Raw genomic sequence first — 25989 nt, 5'->3', positions numbered from 1 at the left:
TCGAAGACTTTTTAAAGATGATTTGTATTTAATTAAGTTGTTTTTGCTTTCAAGAAGACAAAAGTATGCTTTATACTTTATTTTTGGATAAAAATCATGGAAAAAACAACAGTTTACTATTTTTCCTAGTTTTGAATCGATCCTTTGAAGGATCGAAGTTACAGTGAACCTGGACATGTTTTGATCATATGTATCTATTATATATTTTGATGAATGAAGAAAAAAATGGTTTTTTCTAGTTGAGTGATGTGTTAGTGCTAATTTTCAGAGATTTCATGCTTGTGTGATCAATCAATGATGCATGTTGCTTATGTATTGAGGGTCATCGGTCTTACTATCTAAGGATTCTTACAGTATGGTGCATGGGATTTGTTTTTTTTACTATCAGTTGTTTTATTTCTTCTCTGTGTTATGAGTATTTGATGTCAGTTGATTCAGAATTCAGTGTATCTGCTCTTTTTCAACTGATTTCACATTTCAAACTCAAATGAAATGATATATGCTCGTACATGTTATCTTCTATGTTTATTTTTCCTTTCTCTGAGTAATAATTTGTTTGTTTTAGTTTACCTTATCGATACTACAACCAACCTTTGTGTCCTAGAGTCATGCTTACAAGCCCTTGAAATAGTTATCGATTTACTTGCATAAGTAAAAGAGTTAAAGGATAAATTGATCATGTATTACCACTTATCAGGCCATTCACACTTTGACCAAAGATTTTCAAAATTCCTTAGTCAAAACTGGTCTCTGTTTTAAATTTGTGATTTCAATCCTTTACATTTAAGAGTGAGGGAGCCCCCTCTGACTAGAAAGGCCATTTTTCTAGCCCATAGTGGTTTTTGGTTACCTCTGTGGCCTTTTCCTCAGCCTAAAGGGATTTACAGAGTGATAACAAAGTAGAGGCGATGCTTTAACTCGAAAAATTCCTCTTATTGGGATTCATACCAAAATAATTTTTTTATCACTCCTCCCTTGGTGCTTTGACTCAAAGTCCAAGTGATATGAAAGAAACCTAACATGAGCCTACAGTAGAAATTGGCAACACCCAGAAAGTTGTGGAGCTCTATCAGAGTGGTTTGGGCTGGTCAATCATAAATAAATTGTATCTTGGTTGGGTTCACATGCACAACCCTCTCATCAATGATGTACCCTAGATATTGATCATGGGTCATACCAAAAGTGCATTTCTCCAAATTGGCACACAATTTATGTTGACGTCGGGTTTGGAGGACTTGTTGAATATGGTGAAGGTGCTCTTCCCAACTCTGGTTGAAAATGAGGATATTGTCCAAATACAATAACATGGATGAGTTGGTGAAGGGCCACAAGATGTCTTCCATCAACCTCATGAAGGTTACGGGGGAATTCGTCAACCCGAAAGGCATGACCAACCATTCAAAAATGCCCTTCTTGGATTTGAAGGAAGTTTTCCATACATCGAAAGGTTTGATTGGTACCTGGTGATAGCCAAACTGCAAGTCAATCTTGCTGAAATATTTGTCCCCCTTGAGCTAGTCCAGAAGGTCATCAATTCATGGGATTGGATAACTATTTCAGACAGTGATCTTATTTAGTCTTGATGGTCAATACAAAGTCTCTAGGTCACGTCCTTCTTTTGTACCAACATGACTAGGCTCCCATGAGGTGATGAACTTGGACTGATGTGCCCTTTCTATAACAACTCCCAAATTTTCCTCTCGATTTCATCATTCTCTAGAACATAGCAGTGATAGATTGTTTTGTTGTGTAGCAGCTTGCTCAAGGTCAGATTGATGGAGTGCATGACCTGACAGTGTAGGGGTACCCCTGTGGGTGAGGTAACGATGTCCCTGTACTCCTCCACAACCTTGTCCATTTATTGTTGCCATGCAGAGGAGTGTTGTCTGGAAGACATGGATGTGGACATAATATTCTTCTTGTCCTGAGGACGAATCCTAAGGAAGATAAATTTCATGGTCTAGGAAATGATGTTACTACATCTATTTGTGGAGATCAAAGAGATGGAAGTAGGCAGTGCTACCTCTAGTGTTCTATATAACTTATTTCCCAAAGTAATAATAATAGTGTGAGGCATAGACTCATACATATCATGATGCTTCCACAAGTATGGTTGGCCTAATAATATATCACAAACTTCAAGAGGAGAAACATCACATAGTACCTCATTTATGAAGGTCTTGATGTTGTAATGACGACAGAAATGCTGGTTGATGCGAGATCTTGTCCTTGGTGAAGCCACCCAATGGTGTAGGGCTAAGAGTGTGGTGTGGATAGTAGGCCAAATCGCTTCATGACCTATGCTGAAATAAGGTTATTTTGGCTTCCGTTATCGATAATGAACTACTATAGAGAATCTTTACCCACATCTATGAGTGGAAGAGACACTCCTCCTCCTATAGATATTTGGGCTCAATCTTATATATCTTGGTGTTGGCAACAATGGCATTCAGATTTTCATCAATAATCCGCTTCCCTTTTTCATTCCCCTTTTCAAGTTCTAACTCGAAGTTGGAACATGCGTCTGATTCAGAAGCCTTCATCTCGGCCACCAGTGACTACTTACCTCAACACTCACTTGTGTTGTGAATGGGGCTCTTGTGGAACTCACACCATTCTCCTGTGTCCTTCTTTGTCTTTGTGGTGTTGTTCTTTTCTTATAGTTTTGACAGGTTTTCCTAGGTTTCCCTGCCTTGGCTTTGTCCTTTGTTCTATGGTTTTGGGGCACTTTTCCCTTATTTTAGATTCGAAGATCCAAAGTCTCACTTCTTCTATTTAAATTTATGCTCAATATTGACAATGTATCTATAGGTGGCACCAAGCGAGGAGACGTCCAAGAACTCCATCTCATCCTCGATGTTCTTGTGGATACAGTCATGGTACTTGAGTACCAAATGTCAGTCAAAATACTTGATACCCAACTTCATGCAAAAAGTATGAAAAATATTTGTGAACTCCAGCATATCTTGGTCCCTTCCCTGTCACAATGTGGTCCATTTTATGTATTTATCTTCATAACTCTTGATAGGGTAATATTATACCTTGATGACATCTCAAAAATAATTCCAAGTGGATGTGGCTAAAAACAGTGAGGGTTCTATCTCGTCTTTTTGTTCACAGTAGGTTTCCCATCAATCCTTGACATTGGAGGGTGGCTTTGAGGAGTGTAAAAGTAATATTTTCTTGAATGGAAAAATCAAGAACCAAAAAATATCCTTTCAATAGATTTAACCATCTATCTACAGTGTTTTCATCTATCTGGCCTTCAAATATGGGAATTTCAAAGTTAAATTGTACATTAAAGTGAGTGGCACCTCCAGAGTGGCTATTGGATGAAGATGTGTCAAATGTGGGTAGTCATCGAAGGATCTGGGAAAATTTTCCCATCATTGTGTTCCTTTTTCATTTGAGGCCTTCTTCGATAAAAAATTTGAAAGGATCTCCCTCTCCCTCGTCTTTCTTTTCTTCTGCCATGGGAGGTCGTCGGGGGTTGCAACACTAGTATTGCAAAGGTTCAACCAGTTTGAGCCCTAACTCCTCATACCCTGACCTTGTTGGGGACAGGCAAAGTAAAACAAGGAAATATTAGACCACTCTCATACCACTGATCCCGAATTATGTAGGAACGTAACAAAACACAGAGATGTAGTAGAAATAAAACTTTGTTTCATTAACATTAGAGAACTGAAATATGCTTACATATAAAATGGAAATAAGCTATCTTGAGTGATGATAGCTTATATTTGAGAAGAGATGTGCTAGCTACATGCCTCTGAACTATGTTACAATGAGGCTCAAGGGCCTTTTTATTATTGAACAACAAATGGAAACCCTAAGTAACCAAAAACCTAACCCTAGGAGATGGAATACCAAGAGTTTGTGGGCCTCATTTGGGTTAGTTACGTAGCCAACTTCCTCGGGTCATACTTGGACATATTATCTTCATTTTGTGGATATGATACTTTGTTAGAAATATCTCTCTAAGTGTTGTAAGATTTGCAACATGCAATCAAAACAACTTCAGAAGTTCCAGTCTTGAAAAACTGCTAAAAATAGTAAATATAGCTATAGTCAAGGAAGCAAATGAAACCGACACAAGGTCGAGGTGGAATAGGCGTATGGCCACCAATATCCACCTGGATCAATCCTACCCCCTTAGGAATAAATGGTTCCCATTTTGTGTAGATCGCCATGAGGTGAGGAAATTTTTGTTGAACCTGGTCACTAGTGAGCCACTTTCCCTACTGAAGGAGTTGGCCTACTTTGCCAACTCGATATAGTTGGATCCTTTACTAGTGAGTGTTCTTGATCTATGTTTGCATGATCCTATCACTTTTGGCATGTTTGATACAACTCAAGTTGAGCTATGTTAGTGTCAACTGCTCAGCAACATCAATTTTGTCCAACAATGGGTGAAGTGTGGCCACAACCGATCCACATTGAATATTGGGTTTAGGCCAAGGAGCGGTGGAATGTCGACCATGAAATCATTGTCCCCTACAACCTTAGTGATGTTGTAAGACCCATATCAGAGAGGGAAAAACTTTCAGTGGGGCCCAGTGAGGTGCTCCTTCTATAAATGTAACCAAAATTTGTCACCCACCTAGAACTTGTGTAGCACTCGGTGTTGATCATGACGTTTCTTTTACTTTGCATTTTCTTTGTCCAATATGTCATGGACCTCATGGTGGGTGTCTTGAATGCATTCAATGAAGTTGTTAGCCCTGCCATATTAGGACTGGACATGAGGTGAATCTGTGTGAGCAGCTACAAATAGTATGGCAACATCAATGGGACATAATGGCTAGAATCTCAGTCCCACCTAAAAAGGGTTGTGTCCAGTTGAGCTATGGAGAGCCTTGTTATAGCTATGTTGGACATAGGGGATGCTCTTATCCCATGTGCATGGGTGCTTCAATTTGTACATAGCGCAGGATGTGCACAGTCATCCTCTTGGAAACCTATGTTTAGCCATCAGTTTGGGGGTGAAAGGACGTGGACTTGGTGAGCTTGGTATCCAACAACGACCAGAGGCTTGACTAGAATGCAATTAGGAACTAGATATGCTGATCTGAGATACTGGATTTTGGGATCCAAAATTGTACCCATACTCATTCAAATAAGAGTGTGGCAGTGGATTTTGTTGAGATACTCTTCTTGCAAACTACCAGAATGGCCATCTTACAGAATCTATCAACAACCATGAAAACACAATTGTTTCCATGCTTGGTAGAAGGAAGGCCTAAAATGTAATCCATGGAGATGGATTCCCAGATTCAACTAGGAGTAGGTAGAGGAGTATGCAGGCCTTGCTTATTGATTGTAGGTTTGGAAATGTCATAGGAAATGCAAGATTTTATGTACTTCCCAACATCTTGTCGAAGGTTTGGCCAATAAAAATACTTCTCCAGTACTACCACTGTCTTTTCTACCCAAAAATTTCTATCGACTCAACCATAGTGTGCCTCTCAAATCATCTTGGCATGCTTACTTGAAGGTACAGAGAGGTGTCTTAGGTGGCATAATAGCTTGTCTTGGAGGTGAAATTCTAGAACTTTCTTACCTTCCAAGAGCATCTAGTGTGTGGTGTTGAATTTTGGATCACTCTTGTAAATATGTGGACATTCCAAGGTCTCGTGTCCACAAGAGTCAAGCACAGTGGTTAGGGCCACAACCGTTGGTCGGCTGACGAAGTCTGCTACATTATTGGTGCTTCCCTTCTTGTACTTAATTTTCAAATCTAATTGTTGCAGCTATGTGGACCATTTCTAATGGCAATCATTCTACAACTTTCCTTGTGTCTATATGAACTATAGGGGTCAGTGATCTATGTGGACAATCATTTCCTTCCCCATAATGTAATGCTTCCATTACTGGTAGCCCTACACAATAGAATTAATCTCTTTTTCATAGGTGGGATACTTTCACATTGTGTCTAAAAGTGTCTCATTGTGATATGCCATCAGATGCCCCTGCTGGGTAAGAATTGCACTAGTAGCATAGTCAGAGCCATTTGTCTCAATCTCAAATGGTTACTACACATATGGTAATGTGAGCACTAGTGCAGAGTAGAGGTGATACTTCAACTTGTCAAATTCCTTCTATTTGGATTCAGACCAAAAGAAATTTGCTTTCGCTCCACCCTTGGTGACTTGACTCAAAGGCCAAGTGATAGGAGAGAAACCCAACATGAAATTTCGATATAAATTGGAAAGACTCAGAAAGTTGTGAAGCTCTATTAGAGTGGTTGGGGCTTGTCAATCCCAAATAACTTGTATCTTGGGTAGATCCACATGCACAACCCATTCATCAACGATGTACCCCAGATATTGAACTTGGGTCATACTAAAAGTGCATTTCTCTAAATCGGCATATAATTTATGTTGATGTAGGTTTTGGAGGACCTATCAAATATGGTGAAAGTACTCTTGGAAACTTTGGTTGAAGATTAGGATATCATCCAAATACAATACCAAAAATGAGTTGGTGATGGACCACAAGATGTCGTCCTTCATCCTCTTGAAGGTTGTTGGGGCATTCGTCAACCTAAAAGGCATGACCAACCATTCGAAAAGGCCCTCCTTGGATTTGAAGGAAATCTTCCACACATTGAAGGGTTCGATTAGTACCTAATGATAACTGAACTACAAGTCAATCTTGCTTAAATATTTGACCCCCTTCAGCTGGTTGAAAAGGTCATCAATCCATGGGATTGGATACATATTCTGAACAGTGATCTTATTCACCACCTGATAGTCAATACAAAGTCTCTAGTCCCCCTCCTTCTTATGTACCAACACGAACAGGCTCCCATAGGGTGATGAACATGGCCCAATGTTACCTTTATGTAATAACTCCTGAATCAACCTCTTGATTTCTTTTTTCTCCAAAACAGAGTGTTGATAGATATGTTCGTTGAGTAGCGGCGCTCTCGGGGTCATATTGATGGAGTGCTTGACCTGACAGTGTAGGGTTACCCCTATGGGTGAGGTGAAGGTGTCCCTGTACTCCTCCATGACCTTGTCTATTTACTATTGTTGTTTAGAGGATCCCTATCTAGAGTTTGTGGATGTGGCCATAATATTCTTGTTGTCTTGAGGGTGAATCATAAGATATACAAATTTCGCGTTCTGGGAAATGATCTTACTACATTGCTTCGCGGAGATCAAAGAGATGGTTGTAAGTAGTGCTACCTCTAGTATCCTGTATAACTTATTTCCCAAAGTAATAATAATAGTGCGAGGCCTATACTCATACATAGCATGATGCTTCCACAAGTATGGTTGGCCTTGTTATCACTCCAAGAAACTCTCCTAGGTTGCAGCTCGGAGATGCCTGGTAACATATAATCTTCAATATCTTTCTCTGAACTATTGGAATAAATGATGGTTTGGATCAAGCTAGATAACCATTTCAACTATGCTTTTACTCAAGACATGCATGAACACCCTCAGCTTACAAGGCTTTAGACCACTAATGCTCAATAGTTTGTAGATTCAATGAATGTATGGAGAATACTAACCATACTGGTAGATGCATACATAAACATAAATGAATGGCTAGCTACAGGCAGCAAAAGAGAATACTGACTATACCAGCAGACGCACATATGAACACATATGAATGGCTAGCTATAGGAAGTAAAGAAGCTTGCAAATCTAATTCATCAATGCAAAGATAAGATGACAGTTATCTGGCATTAGACACAAAAGAAACATGAACGGCCCATTCAAGTGCAAGCTTAGAGCAGAAGAGAAAATGGACATTGAACATATAACAGCAAAAGAAGCTTGTATTACTAATGAATGAAGATGAGAAGCTTGAGTAGCAAAGTCTCATTAGTCTCCAAAAGTTGAACCCTTATTACATTTTGCTTTCAGCTATTTATAGCTCTTTACAATGATGTTGAGTCTTCTAAGGCTTGAGAGGTCTTAATCTATCCCTCTATCTTGTTTAACTGTTTGATCTCTGACTAGGCAAGCATGGCTCAGAGGTTTCTTCTTCTGACAGAAGAATAACCGCATTCAGATATTTTGGATAGTTTGTTGCGCTGTCTAGGAGCTCTCTCATGCCAGAGATGCCCCATAATGTTTGTTGGTTTTGGATAAGTTGTGTTGTTGATGCCTCATGGTCGATTCTGTTTCGAGCTAGCTGTGCGTGCTCCATGACTGTTTCTATTTAGGGCGAGCTATGCTATGATGGAAGGGCTATCGAGCCTCTATTTTCCCTTTACATATTTAGAATGACTGTTTTTCTTTTAAACGCAGAAAAACACAACAACATTGTGAAAATCCTGCCCATGTCTATCCTTTTCAAACTTAAAAATCCTTAGATATGGATTATTCTCCTCCCAGGTCTGCCCTTCCAGTGATAACACATCTCCACCGTTGATCTGTGAGTCCTTGGTCCAATGGTGGTGATCCATTTCGGGCGCCTCTTTTGTACTAGAGTTAACTGCCCAATGAGGGCGGTTTTCTCTCTCCTCATCCTGGAGACATAGTGGCCGCTATATGGCATCGGGCGAAGTTTGGCCTAAACCACTTATTACCTTTGGCTCCCCCGAAATCCTATCGGTTTTGTCATTTTCCCTTTATATTGGAAATATGTCGAAACATTGGAAATTATGAAAAAAAATGGCCTTGGTGGACTTGAAACATTTATATATTTCACTTCCTAGACCCTTTCGGATCCAGCATTCATCGCTATCAGTGCTGCCCAAGGCTCCCTTTATATTTTTGTTATATAACAAAATATATTGAAAATGCACTAAAAATAGCTTTGGCACGGAACTCAAATATTATGTATTTTTCTTCCTGGACCCTTTTGGGTCTTGGTCTTATCACATATCGCAAATCCAAGCTTCCCTTTGTATTTCGTTAAATAACGAAATACATGACAAACGTATTGAAAAGTGGCTTTCTGCGGACCTGAAATATTATGTATTTCATACTTATAATGTCGTCGGGTCCGGCTCATCGGGTTGCACATATGCCTGTGCATAGGCCCCGCCCCCTTAATGTTGTTCTTCTATGATACAACGATGCGATCTGATCGCAATCGCATACCGCCCGAACCAGAGGTCCATGGTTAGCACTCATAGTAATCCCCAATAGCGATCGATGATCGCCATTGCAAGTTCGCTTGGGCCCATGCTGACTTCCGGTGATGCGACCCACTGATCCGATCATCGGTGATCACTAATCGGCGATGTCTTGTGCCCCTCCTTTAAGTTTTCCTCTCTGTAGTGCCGATTTTGATTAGTCGCTTAGATCTGGGCCACTGATTGGCCAAATCTAATGGCTACTATGCATTGCCATGCTCAAGCCTGCTATACTTGGTATTTTAACTGTTTTGATGTATTTTAGCCTCCCGATAGTGTTTTTCTACCTTTTTAATGGCTTTACTCTTGCGACTATTGGGATTTTTGAATGATCCTTATGCAAATTTCAAAGCGTTTAAGAGCATATTTGGATCCTTTGGCATGATTATGCTGGCTTATGGAGACTTTAAAAAGCATACTTGGATCCAGTTTTGGGCCAAATGCTTCCAAGGCTAACACTGGCTCCTTCTGGGGATGAAATCCTCCCTGTGAGGTTTCAAGGATCACAGATCAATGCCTTTCCTATAAAACAAAAATCAAATCTTCCTTCTAGTGTTCCATTGGGAATGGAGTTTATTTTGTAATGAAAATAAAATCTGGAAAAACATATTTACAATGACAAGGATTTAAAGCCTTAAACGAAATAAAGTTTCAAGAACTGCCCATTTACTGGGCTACCAAAAGTATCTCCTCCTTCCAAACTGTGTAGAATGAATGTATTGTTTTGCTAAATTTGAGTGATGACAAACGGACCTGTCCATAAGGAGTCAAACTTGCTATGATTTCCTTTCTTTTCCTTAACTGCATCCCATTTAAGCACCCAGTCACCAACTTGGAAATTGTCCACTTTTGCCTTCCTGTCAAAGGTCTCTTTGATTTTCTTCTAATGAGATTTTGACTTCTCAACCAGTTACTCTCTGATCTGCTGTAGTTCAACCAGGTTATTCATTCTTCTTACCATGTCATTCTCCTCATAATGTTCTTCTTGCAAGAATTTAGCCACAGGGAGAATCAGCTGGATAGGGAAAACAACATCAGTGTCATAAACCAATTTAAATGGAGAATTCCCTATGGACTTTTTGATGGTAACTCTGTCAACCCATAGTGCAAAATTCAACTTGGAATCCCAGCTCTTTTTGTTGTCCTCTAACATTTTTTTGATTACCCTTACCAGACTCTTGTTAGATGATTCTACCAGGCCACTGCCTTGAGGATAATATGAGGTAGAATGCACCACTTGAATGCCCATGGATTCAGTCATGTCCACCAATTCTTTTGCCTTGAAAGTTGTTGCATTATCAGTGACTAGTTTGGTTGGGCAACCAAATATAGTGAAAATATTATCATTCAAGAACTTTATGACAACTTGATGATTGGCATTCTTAGTGCGTATAGCCTCCATCCACTTGGTGAAATAATCAATGGCTACTAAGATCCATTTGTGTTGGCCACTGGAATGTGGGTTGATCTCACCTATAAAATCCAAGCCTATTGATGGAAGGGACCATTGACATGTACTGGCTTCAAGGGTAGAGATTTTAGCTGCTGTCTTCCTACAAACCTCTGACACTTATCACAAGATTTCACAAAAGAAAACACATCAGAGAAAAGAGTAAGCCAATAATACCCAACCCTTAGGACTTTGTGGGTTGTGGTTTTCCAATAATTATGCCCTCCACAGATGCTATAATGGAACTGGTGTATGACTTCCACAACTTGTTCTTTATCTAGACATCTCAAGAGGATTCCTGATGGGTCTTTCCAATAAAGCAGATTTTTATTAATGCAGAATTTGGCTGATCTGAGTTTAATGGCCCAGGCTTGACTTGAGCTAAGCCCTGGAGGGACTTTTATCTTCTACAAAAAATGAACTATGCTGGAATACCATTCACAGGTGGCTAGACTTTCAGCCAGAGGATGGTTCTGCTTTTGTTCTTCTGCTTCTCCCTTTGTCTGCTCATCATCTGAATTTATACCTATGCAATTTATGTCTAACAAACTGCAATTTTATTCAGCCATAAGTTTAGCCAAGCCCTGGCCTTTGACAAGCTTAGTGGGCTTCACCTCTATGTTAAACTCTATGAATTTTGCAATCCATTTAGCTCTCTTTCCATCAATATCTGGTTGAGTTAAGACATCCTTTATTGAGGCTGAAGGTACATATGCAATCACTTTGGAATGCTGAATATAAATTATGAATGCGTTTAAAGATTTTATGAGAGTGTAAGCTTGTTTTTCAATAAGGCCATACCTTAGTTCAACATCCCTTAGAGTCTTGCTAAAAAAGGCCACGAGGTGCTCTATGCCTTCATCATTTTTCTACAACAGAAATGCTGCAAGTGTATCATAAGAGGCAAAAGAGAAGATACAAATGTCCTTAGTGTAATCTGGGCTGATTAGAGTGGGAGATTCCATGATAGCTTGCTTGATGGCTTCAAACGAGCTTCTTGAAGCATCCGTCCATTTTATTTCTGATCCTTTCTTCAGCATGGAAGTGATGTGCTTTACTAGCTTTGCAAAGTTTGGAATGAACCTCCTTACAAAGTTAATCTTACCCAGGAAGGATTGAATGTCCCTTTTTGACCTTGGGATGGACAATGTCTAAATGGCTTGAACCCTTTCTAGATCAATCTTCACACCTTCAGCAGAAACAATATGTCCCAAAAGTTTGCCTTCTTCTAGAGCAAACTGTGACTTCTTTGGGTTCACTGAAATTCCAAACTGTCTACACTTTAGGAAGACCTTCTTCAAATGTTGTAAATGGTCTTTGTGGCTACTGGAGAAGACTATTATGTCATCAAGATAAATAAGGACAAACTTGTCCTTCTCTCCCACAAAAGTTATGTTCATGGCCCTCTGAAAAGTAGCCCCAACATTCATCAGTCTAAAAGGCATCTTGGAGTACATGAAAGTGCCCCGAGGAGTAGTGAAGGCGGTATTTTCCTAATCTTTTGGATGTACAACAACCTGATTGTAACCTAAAAATCCATCTAAGAAAGACATGACTCTGGCCCTTGAAACTCTTTGCAGCAAATGTTCCATCTTAGGCAGGGGGTAGTTGTCTTTTTTAGAGCACTTGTTCAGATTTCTGAAGTCAACACAAAGCCTAATTTCTCCATTTTCTTTCTTACTACCACAAGGTTAGATATCCACTTTGAATAACTTAGGGGAACTATGATTTTGGCATCCAATAGCTTCTTGATCTCTCTCTCAATCAAAGGCAATAAGAGAGGGATGATAGGTCTTAATTTTTGCTTAAGAGGGGTGGTGTTCTTTTCTAGTGGAATCTTATGCTGAATGATGTTTGTATCATAGGTTTTAAGATCACTGTAGGAAAAAATATCAGCGAATTGCTTCATGAGGGTGAAATACTCGAAATTCTGGGCAGAGGACAAATGAGTGGACAGATTTATGTATTTCAGATAGGCTAGACTCCCTATATTGTGTTTACGAACAACAGACTCATTTTTTCTTTTGGCAGGCTTATAAGGCACATCGTTATGATTGAACAGCTTCTCTAGTGGCACCAATCCCTTTGGTATATGTTTACTAGGCAGTTGGACAATGCTTCCTCAGCCGTTTTCATTTTTTAGCTTTGATTGGCTGCATTCTTCCATGGTTTCACTTTCTTGGTCGATGTGCACTTCATAAAATTCCCCAACGACTTGCAAAAACTTGTTAATTTCATCATCATATTCAAAACTTTCCAGTATTTGACATTGTCAGGCAGATAAGGTATATATTTAACCTAAACTTCACATGTCAACTTAGGAGGCAAAGGAGGAATAAACATGCTAGCAGACACAACAAGGGAGTCGGCAAGCTGATTCTTCATTCTTGGAATGTAAGAAATACTAAAATTATTAAAAGTGTCCTTGAGCCTCCATACCTCATCTCTATATGCTTTCAGCCTTGGATTCTTAGCTTGGAAAGTTTTATTTACCTGCTGAATAATGAGGTATGCATCTCCAAACACTTTCAGGCCTTTGATGCCCATTTATTTAGCAACGCTTAAGCCCAGAATCAAAGCTTCGTACTTTGTTATGTTGTTTGTGACCTGAAAGGTTAATTTGAAAGATAAATGAATGTATTCCTGTGTAGTGGACACAAGGACTACACCTACCCTTGCAGCTTCCTTAGAGCAAGCCCCATCAAAGAACATGTCCCAAATCTGTGGGGCTTCTTCCTCAGCAATCTGGAAAACTGGTTTTTTAAGCTGCGTGGAGGCCAACTGGGGTTCTTCAATATGAAGAATACATGCTCCAAGATCAGTGTCAACAGTATAGATGGGATGATTAGTGGGATTCCTTTCGTCACTGATGATATAAACCAACTGAGCTTCTCTGTATAATCTCTTGCTCTCCCCTCCGAAAACTAGGACAGTAGCATAGGACAGATCATTTTGTAATGATCCACTTAATCTCTTGATCCAACCTCTGGAAAGTAGCGTGCCAAACTTGGGGGGTACATCTACTACCACAATATCCATCATCATGCCTTTCATGGGAAGCTGAGACAAAGTGATGGCTAGGTCCTTGATTAATCCCAAACATTTCACTTTTCTAGAGTCAAAAGAAAATAGGTCATGATAATGCTTGGTGATGTCAAGACCCTGCTCATCCATGACAGCCTTGGGCGTTAGATTATGGTTGGCTCCAGTGTCCAGAAGGTAGTTGTGAAGGATTTTATCATGAATAATCAAAGAGACATAGAATGATGGGGATTTGTCTTCACAATTTTCAATCATTGGGCTGAGAATAACAGCTGGCTTGTCATCTTGCAGATTTACATAGTCAGTGGAGGCTTGGATGGGTTTAGGCTTAAGGGCCTCAAGGATGGATCTTTTGAAGGACTCATTCTTCACTAGTTCAATCAAAGGCATAGGTATTCTTAGCTTCTGAATTTCTGATTGAAAATTGAAAGGAGAAGGAGACTTGTCAATACCTCTTACCTCATGAGCTGGAGCTTTGAGGATGATAGGATCAACTGCTGGTCACTTCTTCTTATTAGCTTGTTGTATTGCAGGGACAGTAGCTCTTTGAACAGGGTTTTCCTTGGCATTATTCATCTTTGACCTTAGATTATATCTTTGCTGATCTTCAATTTGTAGAACAGCTTCACCATCCCAATATTGGTTAATCTGGTCATTAAATAATGACTTTTCATAGGCAACTGAGGTCAAAAAGGAGGCATTTCCTTTGTCTTCCAGACAATGGATCTCATCATCTTCTTCAAACTACTCTTCTTCCATGACTACATTTTGGAAAGGGATCTTCACCCTTTGGTCTTCATTGGCATCTTTGCTTCTTTGCAAAATCTGCAACTGCTCATTAGTTCTTCTATATGGTTTTGGATTTGGATTTCTAGGAGCAAATGTATTATGCACTCTTCCTTTCCAGGGTGCTACTCAAATTTTAATTTGGAGATTTCATAGGCTAATGGCTCTATCATTTTGGTCATTTTATCTATCTTGGGATTGGATGATGATGAAAACTCGCCCCTCTGTCCTCTTCTATCAACATTTCCCTTGAGCTTTTCTGTGGCCATAATGTTTGATTCCACTTCCAAGGCTGCATCCTAAATGTCATCCAAAGTAGCACATTGCCTCTCCCTCAATAGTAGGCAAAAGTTAGAATCAAAAGCACTGGAATAGGTGAGTTTAGCAGAGGTAGTAGTGGGTTTTACTTCAGCTGGTATCTTGTTGTACATACAGTTAAAGCTCTTATTAAAATCAGACAGCAACTCACCATTTTCCCTCTTTAAGTTCCCAAACTCAGTGTGGTAGTAGAGGAGATCCTTCTTATCCCCCCAATGCTTTAGGAATGCATCATCTAAAGCTTCAATATCTGCTACAGATCTTGGGGTTAGCTCTCTAAACCATTTTCTAGCCTCTCCATCTAGCTTCAATAGTAACACCTTCACTCCTAATGAACTTAGGCCTATATTTTTTATATTCTCCAGTAGGCATGGCATTCAAAGGAGTGGGCAGTATTAGAGGTCCATACCTACTAGCTATGATTCTTTCCATTTTGGTAGGTGCTTGTGGACCTACCATAGCTGTGGTGGCTAAAAGAGTACTAGCAGTCTAAATGATAGAAGGTGAGGTTTCCTTTAGGCTTACAACAAAAGGAGAACCTAAAGAATAAGGAGCTTTATGAATCTTTGAGAGTTTTTCTTCACTGCTAGTATTAGATGCTATACTCTCAACATGTATTTGTTTTATTACAGGTCTTTCTTGAAGAGATATAGGAGATGGTTTAGGTTTACCTAAACCTAATGCTCCTTTCGACAATAACTTTCTTTCTTTGATGATCTTTTCAGGGTCAGGTACTAGGTCAGCTTGTAGCTTCTGAGGATTTCTCCGGGTATGCCTCACAAACTAAGCCAGAACTATGAAGTGGAGTCGCTAAGAGGTTCGGCCTCCAAAAGAGTCGCCAGATAGATGATTACAACCAAAAAAAGTGCCAGACTTTGTCTATCATCAAAGCTAGATCTATGTTGTTTCCCAAGGAAGTTGAGCTTCAGTTTCCTCTCCCTGGCAATGACACCAATTATGTTATCACTCCAAGAAACTCTCCTAGTTTGCAGCTCGGAGATGCCTGTTAACATATAATCTTCAATATAGTTCTCTGAACTATTGGAATTAATGATGGTTTGGATCAAGCCAGATAACCATTTCAACTATGTTTTTACTCAAGACATGCATGAACACCCTCAACTTACAAGGCTTTAAACCACTAATGTTCAATAGTTTGTAGATTCAATGAATGGATGGAGAATACTGACCATACCGAAAGATGCATACATAAACATAAATGAATGGCTAGCTATACGCAGCAAAAGAGAATACTGACTGTACTGGCAGATGCATATATGACCACATATGAATGGCTAGCTACAGGCAGTAAAGAAGCTTGCAAATCTAATTCATCAATGCAGAGATAAGATGACAGTTATCTGGCATTAGACACAAAAGAAACATGAATGACCTATTCAAGTGCAAGCTTAGAGCAGAAGAGAAAATGGACATTGAACATATAACAACAAAAGAAGCTTGTATTACTAATGAATGAAGATGAGAAGCTTGAGTAGCAAAGTCTCATTAGTCTCCAGAAGTTGAACCCCTATTACATTTTGCTTTCAGCTATTTATAGATCTTTACAATGATGTTGAGCCTTCTGAGGCTTGATAGGTCTTAAGCTATCCCTCTATCTATTTAACTGTTTGATCTCTGACTAGGCAAGCATGGCTCAGAGGTTTCTTCTTCTGATAGAAGAATAATTGTATTCAGATATTTTGGATAGTTTATTGTGTTGTCTGGGAGCTCTCTCGTGCCAGAGATGCCCCACAATGTTTGTTGGTTTTGGATAAGCTTCGTTGTTGATGCCTCATGGTTGATTCTGTTTTGGGCTAGCTGCACGTGCTCCATGACTATTTCTGTTTAGGGAGAGCTATGTTGTGATGGAAGGGCTATCGGGCCTCTATTTCCCTTTACATATTTAGAATGATTGTTTTTATGTTAAACACAGAAAAACACAGCAACATTGTCAAAATCCCACCCATGTCTGTACTTTTTGGACTTAAAAATCCTTATATATGGCTTATTCTACTCTCGAGTCTGCCCTTGTAGTGATACATCTCCACCGTTGGTCTGGGAATCCTAGATCCAATGGTGGTTATCCATTTCGGGTGCTTCTTTTGTACTAGAGTTAACAAACCGATGAGGTGGTTTTCTCTCTCCTCATCCTGGACAAGTGGCGGCCGCTATATGGCATCGGGTAGAGTTTGGCCTAAACCACTTATCACCTTTGGCTCCCCCGAAATCTCGCCGGGTTTTTCATTTTCCCTTTATATTGGAAATATGTCAAAACATTGGAAATTATGAAAAAAACAGTCTCGGCGGACTTGAAAAATTTCTATATTTCACTTCCCGGACCCTTTCGGGTCCGGGCTTCATTGCTATTGGTGTTGCCCAAGGCTCCCTTTATATTTTCATTATATAATGAAATAACTTGAAAATGCACTGAAAATAGCTTTGGCAGAGAACTCAAATATTATGTATTTTTCTTCCTGGACCCTTTCGGGTCTGGGTCTTATCGCATATCGCAAATCCAACTTCCTTTTGTATTTCGTTAAATAATGAAATACATGACAAATTTATTGAAAATTGGCTTTCCATGGACCTGAAATATTATGTATTTCATACTTATAATGTCGTCAAGTCTGGCTCATCGGGTCGCACATATGCTTGTGCATAGGCCCTACCCCTTAGTATTGTTTCGTCGTGATACAGCAATGTGATCTGATTGCAATCGCATATCGCCCGAACCAGAGGTTTAGCGCTCATAGTAATCCCCGATAGCAATCGCCGATCACCATCGCAAGTTCGCTTGGGCCCACGCCGACTTCCACCGATGCGACCCACCGATCCGATCATCGGCGATTACTGATCGGCGGTGTCTTGCGCCCATCCTTTAAGTTTTCCTCTCTGTAGTGCCAATTGTGATTAGCCGCTTAGATCTGGGCTGTTGATCGGCCAGATCTAATGGTTGTTGTGCATTGCCATGCTCAAGACTGCTATACTTGGTCTTTTGACTGTTTTAATGTATTTTAGCCTCTTGATAGTGCTTTTCTGCCTTTTAAGGGCTTTCCTCCTATGACTATTGGGATTTTTAAATGATCCTTATGCAAATTTCGAAGCCTTCAAGAGCATATTTGGATTCTTTGGCATGATTATGCTGGCTTATGGAGGCTTTAAAAAGCATACTTGGATCCATTTTTTAGCCAAATGCTTCCAAGGCTAACAGGCCTAATAATACATCACAAACTTCAAGAGGAGAAACATCACACAGTACCTCATATTTGAAGGGTTTGATACTATAAGGAAGGCGACACTGTTGGCTAACGCGAAAATATCATCCTTGGTGAATTCACCTAATGGTGTAAAACTGTGAGTGTGGTGTAGCTGGTAGGCCCAACCACTTCACGACCTTAGCTGAAATGAGGTCCTTTTGGCTCTCGCTATGGACAATGAACTACAACAGAGAACCCTTCACTGAAATGAATGAGTGGAAGAGATGCTCTGCTTCCTTTGGATCTTCAAACTCAATCTTCTATATCTTGGTGGTGGCAATGGTGGCACTGGGCTCTACATCAATAATATACTTCCCTTTATCATTTCCCCTTTCAGGTTTTGACTCTGAGTCAGAACATGCATCTCATTCAGAAGCCTTCAGTTTGGCCACCAGTGACTGCTTGGCTTGAAAATCACTTGTGTTGTGGGTGGGGCTCTTATGGAACTGATATGTTAATGAATGTTATTTTTTTTTCTAATGTCAATTTCAGATTTAAAAAAAAATGCTTGTCCATTTCTTCCTATGCATATGTTTCCTTAGGTTGTTTGTGAATGCAAACAGGTAAATTTTATCAAGTTTAATGTGACATTCATGAGAAAAATAGCACAAAAAACAAGTGTTGAATAACAATAATAAAAATCACAACAAACCATCAACATGAACACTTAACACAGTGTTTTGATGAAGGAGTTCACCCATCCTGGGCTACATCTCCTTGGTCCAGCTTCCATGGCTTGCGCCTCTGTATTAGCTCAATATGGAAAAAAAATGTTGTTTTGCTCTTGAAACTTGCTTCAATGTGTTTTGAATGTCAAAATCAGCTAGGAACACCTTTTCTTGAGCTCAATTTGGTCTAATTTTTCTCCAGTTATGGTCAAAATTGTTTTCTCCTTCAAAACCTCCAATAAAACTAGAGGAACTCCAGTTAACTTCAATAAACTTGGAGTTGGTACTGATTTTGGAGGTTTTCCATAATCTCCGTTGAATTAAACTCCAATTTAATTAGTGTTAACTCAGATTAATTAAGCACTAATCCAAGTTTAATGCAATTACCGTGTGGTTTTCGCTAACCGTTTGAGCTGGCAGTTTGGGTGGACACATGTCATGGTTTTTGGCGCAGTTTCTGCAAACAGTTATGTAACATTGGTCGTTATATAAGCCGTGACTGTCTGGCATATGATATTTTACATGTATGGCATTAAATGTCGCGGGTCATGGTTTATGTTAGCACTAGATGTTAACTGTAATCATGACCGTTGGAGCGTTCACATTCGAGGGATGGCCAGTGTGCTAGCCCTCCTAACGCCCAACCTTAACCACATCAAAATTCAAATAGATGTGGACAACTATATAAGTTAAGAAACATGTGATGGTATAGTGGTAAGACTGTAGTTTTGCTTGGAGCAGGTCCTGGGTTCGACCCCCTCGGCCTGCCACAAAATTTTGTCACACTGCGCGCTGAGCCGACCTTTGGGGAGGGACACGTAGCGACCTATGGGCTTGCCACTTGTCCCCTCCTCACTAGTTCTCCATTAACCAATCATAATATGCCATGTCACCAACCTGAAAACCAACCAAAACTTGACACTTGTCAAAGCATGATTAAGCATTGACCACCATTGACCTTGCACAGTCACTTGCCATGTTAGCAGTACGGATGGGTGACTATGCATTTCTTTTTTCAAAAATTTCCATTGTTTGGCAAAGTGGACAGAACTCCATATCTTCCTCATATGAACTCAGTTTTCAGTGAAATGAGTTGTGTTTGGATTTTTTTTCTGAGATGGACGCAATCGTTCAAGTTTCGAGCCATTCTGAGAACTTCAATTTTTGAGCTAAGTACTGACCGCCTAATCATTCCTCCCCACTAGAACACTTTTGGACCCCAAAAGATACTATCAATTGTTCAAAAGGTGAGGGTACAACTCCCTCACCTTCTTGATCTGCAACCATTTGGCTTTAGAATGCTTTTGTCCCTTGATTCCCACTCTAAGGTATTTAACATTCCCTCTCTTTGAAGTTTTGGTTCTTCTGTCAAGTATGAGATATTGCTGAAGTTCATCAAAATATTCTGACGAGAAATCATCTATTGATGGTAGATGAACATGCTCTCCTTGATCATCAATCAAAGGAGGCTCAAACAATCTCAAATTCTCAACATTAACAACTGAGTATTTGCATATAAGGAGGCAAATCAAGCTTAAATGCATTGTTACCAATCTTTTCCATAATTTTAAAAGGGCCATAACGGATTGGCTTAAGCTTTTTACCTTCGCCTTGAAGTCTCTATTTGCTAATATATAACCAAACTTCATCTCCAACTTGATATTTGTGATCAATACAATGTTTGTCATGCCTTGCCTTGTAGCTACTTTGACTCTTTTCCAGTTGTTCTTGCACTGCATGATGTATCAACTAAATTTTCTCTATGAACTTCCTTGCCTTATCGATGTCACTATGACCATCGATGGAGACATATTTCTCAAAGATGAAATCCAATGACCTTGGCAAGTACCCAAAACATTCCTCAAATGGTGATGTGTTTGTGGAAGAATGCTTTGCCCTATTGTATGCATGTTGTATGTAATGCAACTGTTCATCCCACAACTTGGGATGTTTGTTGCAATATCCTCTAAGAAGATGAATGATTGTCTTGTTTTGCAACTTTTGAATAAGTGGCCATACTTCTTCGTCCTTCTTCCATTCATCCCTTGCTTCATTTATCCAATTTGGTTGGATAATAGAAATAGCACAAAACAATGTTTCCACATCCTCATCCTTGAAGAGTCTTCCCATTTGATAAGGTAGCCATTTTTTAAGTGCATGTAGTATTGCCAACATTTCCTTCTCATAAATAGCTTGCTTGAGATGTAGCAGTAAAAATACCCAATCACCTACATCAAAACATTTTTCACTACGATGTTGATCTACCTATTGTTTCGTTTGATTTTGCACCGAAGTGGCATTATCCTTTAAAATTCGGAGAACTTGTTGTTGATGCTTGATGTGATCTTTCACTGCTTGAACCTTTTCCTTCTTGATATGTCCTTCTATCTCTAGAGTTTGAGGAGTGGTAATTTCTTCCAATCCTTTACAAGATATGGTCGGATTCATTTCTTGATTCTTGATGTGATCTTTCACTTCTTGAACATTTTTCTTCTTGATATGTCCTTCTATCTTGATAGTTTGAGGAGTGGTAATTTCAACCAATGAATTACAAGATATGGTTGGATTCATTTCTTCTTTCTCAATGTGATCTTTCACTTCTTGCACCTTTTTCTTCTTGATATGTCCTTCTATCTTGAGAGTTGGAGGAGTGGTAATTCTTGCCAATGCTTTACAAGATATGGTCTGATTCATTTCTTCTTTCTCTGGGGTGGTGTCCTGGCGTATATCTTCTTCTTTTGATGTTTCTTGATCCTTTTCTTCCTCCTCTTCATATTCTATGTAAAATAATTTCTTCTCAGCACACTTATGACCTTTAGTGCATTTGCTATCACAATTGTAACAAAGCCCTTTTTCTCTTTTTTCTTCCAATTGTTGTGGTGTAACCCTTGTAGGTTGTGGAAGGCTAGGAGAAACAACACTTTCATATTTATAGTTGTGAGGGGTATGCTTCCTGGTTTCCATAATTTTTCTTTCCACTATGTCACAAATCCCTTTTACTCTTTCCAATTGTTGTGGTGTTGCACTAAAGAATGTGTTGCTCTTTGTATCCTCATAATGTGCTATCATTTCCTCCGTGAAAATTGACCACGTAACAAGTTGTTTACAAGAACAAAGCCCTTCATACCATAAAAATTGATCTGGTTCTAAATATGAAGATGCGATACATACCTTTTGTAATAGTGGTACACCATGTAGACCAAAATATTGCTCCATCTGAAGTATCCAATTTACTAGATCCTTGCCATCAAACTTCCTCATCTTGCTTTTTCTTGATTTTAGGAGCTCGATCTTGAAACGACTATAACTTTGTACTTTCAGATCTTTAAGTTCTAAAATTGTGATCTATAGTAGCCCTCTGTGTCCTCTTTCCAATGCCACTAGTCTGATCCAAATTGGATTCTCCAAGAAAGAGTTATGCACAATCTCCCAGGATGACCTGATTATAGACCTTTCCAGAAGAGCGAACTTGTATGAAGTGTCACGTGTCACTATTTCGACCTTTGGCTCTGAAAAATATCTACAAGAAACTAAAGTCCGTCCTCTTTCTGTACCTTCTTATGAAATTTCAATCCTATGCTCAAAGAGAAAGTTATGACGATTTTCCCCAGGTCACCTGTTTAGAATGTAATTCAGGAGTCTGCAAAAAGACCAACTTCCTCAGATCATATCTCCGCAAATACAGTGCGAAAAGCTTTGAAATTCATACCTGAGGTTTAGTGCAATTTTGTCTCAAATGGGTTTCTTTTTCACTTATAAAACTTTGCAGAAAAAAAGTTATAGCGAAAATTCCACGATTACCTATTTGGAGCAGCGAAACCCTAGAATCCAAAGCTCTAATACCAAATGTTATGAAACCAGCTCAAGAAAAGATAGATAAACACCTTAGAATTCAGCCTCTTCGAGGGGGGAACCTCCTTTACACTACATAAGTGAACAATTCTTGGATGATACAAATGAAAAGACCTCCTTTCTATATATAGGAGTCTAAGGGGTCATAACATAATCAGAGCCAACATAACAATAATAATGTAAGGGCACAATAATAACAATAGTGAGCTTCTATGGGGCACAATAGTAACAATATGGGCACTACATGGGTACATCAATATAATAAGTGGGTTGTACTAATAACAATAATGGTTTACACTAGTAGTATAGGGGCCTAACAATGTACTACAATGGTTGATGGTAGGTATCGATAATGGTGTCCTTCCCCATCAAGTAGTGTTTCCATTTTTTGACACTTTGTACCAATGCGTAAATTTCTTTGTCATAAGTGGGATATTCATTCACAACTCCATTGAAAATTTTAGAATGAAATGAAATGGGCTTACCATGCTGCATAAGAACTACTCCCATGGCGTAATCACTAGCATCTGTTTGAATCTCAAATGGTTGTCTAAGATCGGAAGCCAATGCCGGTGCTGAACTGATCTTTTTCTTTAAAGAATCAAATGCTTTCTGTTGTACATCTCCCCAATGGAAGACTTTATTGAAACTAGTCAATGCATGTAATGGAGCTTCAATGGAAGAAAAAATAGTAATAAATTTCCTCCAATATTGCATTGCCCCAAGAAAGATTCTTACCTCTGTAACTGTATTGGGCTTGGGCCAATTTAGAATGAACTCAACCTTAGAGGGGTCAATCTTTAGCTCACCTCCTCGAACAATGTATCCCAAATACACTAAAGAAGTCTTGCCAAAGTCACACTTTGACATCTTTAAAAATATTTGTTCTTTGCTCAAGACATCAAGTACTTTGTTTACATGCATGACATGTTCATCTCTAGATTTGCTGAATATGAGAATATCATCTAAGTAAACAATGAGAAAGTCACCTATAATTGGTCTCAATACATCATTCATAACTCTCATGAAAGTAGTTGGAGCATTTGTAAGACCAAAAGGCATAACAAGCCACTCAAACAATCCTTGTTTAGTTTTAAATGTGGTTTTCCAAATGTCCTCTTTAGCTATTCTAACTTGATGATAACCACATTGTAATTCTAGCTTAGTGAAATACTTTGCATACCTCAATTGATCAAGCAAATCATCAATTCTTGGGAGTGGATAACAATTCTTTACCGTGATTTTTTTTAATGCACGGAAATCCACACACATGTGCCAAGTCTCGTCCTTCTTTGGCACCAAAACAATGGGTGAACCACATGACGAAGTAGATGGGCGTATGATACCTTTGTTCAGGAATTATTGAATTTGCTTCTTGATTTCCATGCTCTCCATAATCGACATGCGATACATGCCAATGTTTGGAAGTGGAACATCCTGATGTAGCTATATCTCATGTTGAATTCCCTTCTTGGGAGGTAACCCCTTTGGTTCCTAACACATCTCGCCATGCTTTCTTACCACATCAAACAAATCAAATTTAAATTTGTCATCACAACCTTCGAAACATTCATAATCAATATCATTATTTTTCTTGATCATGAGAAGCACAGATTTTTTACTTGCATTTACTAGTCCCTTCTTCTGCCCTGCATTAACCAAAGAAATGTTTATAATTTTGTGATGGGCTCTCACAATGTACTCCACCCCATTCTTAAGCAATAAGTATTTGTTTTCATGGCAATAAAATACTGCTTTCCTATCATACAAATAAGGACTACTAAAAATGATTCCTGGGATGTCAAGTGGAACTACATCTAACTCGACTTCATCAATGAACCTTTCAGTAATGGCGAACTTTAATAAGCACTTCCTTGTAACCTGTAGATTTTCATTATTGACTATCCAACCTAATGGATATGGCTTATGATGAGGTACAGTTTCAAGGTTAATATTTTTTACCAAGTCTTCTGAAATTAAGTTTGATCGTGACCCACTATCAAATAATGCATCAATCCTTGTATGATTTGAAATTACTCTTACATGGAACAATTCTATTCTTGCTTCATTTGGAGTGTTGTTATGACTGTGTGAGGAACTAGTGCTTGCAACAACTTCTTTTCCTTTTGTGACCATGGCTAAAATCTTGGTCTCATCACCGGAATCTGATCCAAGATCATGTTGTGTGGTAGTGGTCGTCTTTTGTTTTCCCTTATTGCTTTGTTTCTTAGGCCTTAGTTCGAGATTTAATTTCCAATAATGGGCTTCATCATGCCCAGCTTTGGAACAATGTTGGCATATGGTTTTCTTCCCTTCTTTCTTCACACTTTCATTCTTCTTTCCTTTCCATTTTCCTCCCTTCTCTTTCTCCTTACCCTTAAATGGATTCTTCTTAATACCCTCTTCCTAAATGTTCTTTTCCCTTGCTTCAATGTGTGTGGCTTGCACACATACCTCATCCAAATTTCTTGGATTGAACACAAGGATAGTATGTTTTAAATAGGAATGTAAACCCCCAATATATTTCAACAGTGTATCTTGGGAATTCAAATTTACTCCTAACAACAAAGCCCTCTTTCTAAACTCCTGTGTATAGTCTTGGACTGTTTGGCCCTTGAGTTGCCTAAAATTTTGCCAACTCATAATGCCTTTTAGCATATAGGATAAAGGATAAAACTGTCTTTTAATTTCATAAACAAATTCAACCCAAGAAATGGATATCTTACCATGAATTCACATTTCTTCTTGAGTCTTTGCTTCCCACAAGACTAATGCTACTCCTTCTAGCCTCAATGAAGTCAACTAGATCTTTATTTCATCTTCTTGAAGGTTCTGAATTCTACAGTATACCTCCAATTGTCGAATCCAAATGTCTAACTTTTCTACATTCACCTCACCATTGTACATTGGAAGTTCAAACTTAATGTCCAATTTGAGTAAGGGAGTTTTTCCTTTTGGGATTTGGGAATGAGTATGGACAGTTTTTGAGGTGGAAGTGGAAGATGTTGTTGTTTGATATGTTGAGGATTATGAAGATGATGAGGAATATGGTGGAGATGGAGGAGGCTTTCCTCCATTACCCTTTGAATCCTTCTTATCATATTTTTTATCTCCTAAGCTTCCCTCTCCATGTCAAGGATTAGAACTCTCTCTAGCCATTCTAGAATTCCTCTCTTTATAGAGGACTCTAACCATGTCAGTCAAGTCATATAAATCTTTCTTGAATGCTTCCTCTTCCGAAAAACCTTCAATCTCTCTTGCTCCATACATGATGGCCTTGGATTCAAGCTCAGTTTCTAGTACTGCTTGTACCTCCTCAATCTCAATTGGAGGAAAAACTTGAGGTGTTTCAAGTGTAGCTGGAATTGAAACTTTGGGTGGAGATTGTGGCCTTGTGGCTCTCCTTCTTATGGGTATTACCTTAGGAGTTGCAACCAATAGTTTCCCTTCTCCTCTCTGCAACTTTAACCTTGTAAGCATCACAATTTTGAAATCATTATAACCATACTTGCACAA

This window comes from Pinus tabuliformis, chromosome 8, assembly GCF_031772625.1.
Source record: "Pinus tabuliformis cultivar Carrire ecotype Pingquan chromosome 8, CPIR1, whole genome shotgun sequence".
Classification (NCBI taxonomy): Eukaryota; Viridiplantae; Streptophyta; class Pinopsida; order Pinales; family Pinaceae; genus Pinus; species Pinus tabuliformis.
This window is presented reverse-complemented; position numbering follows the sequence as displayed.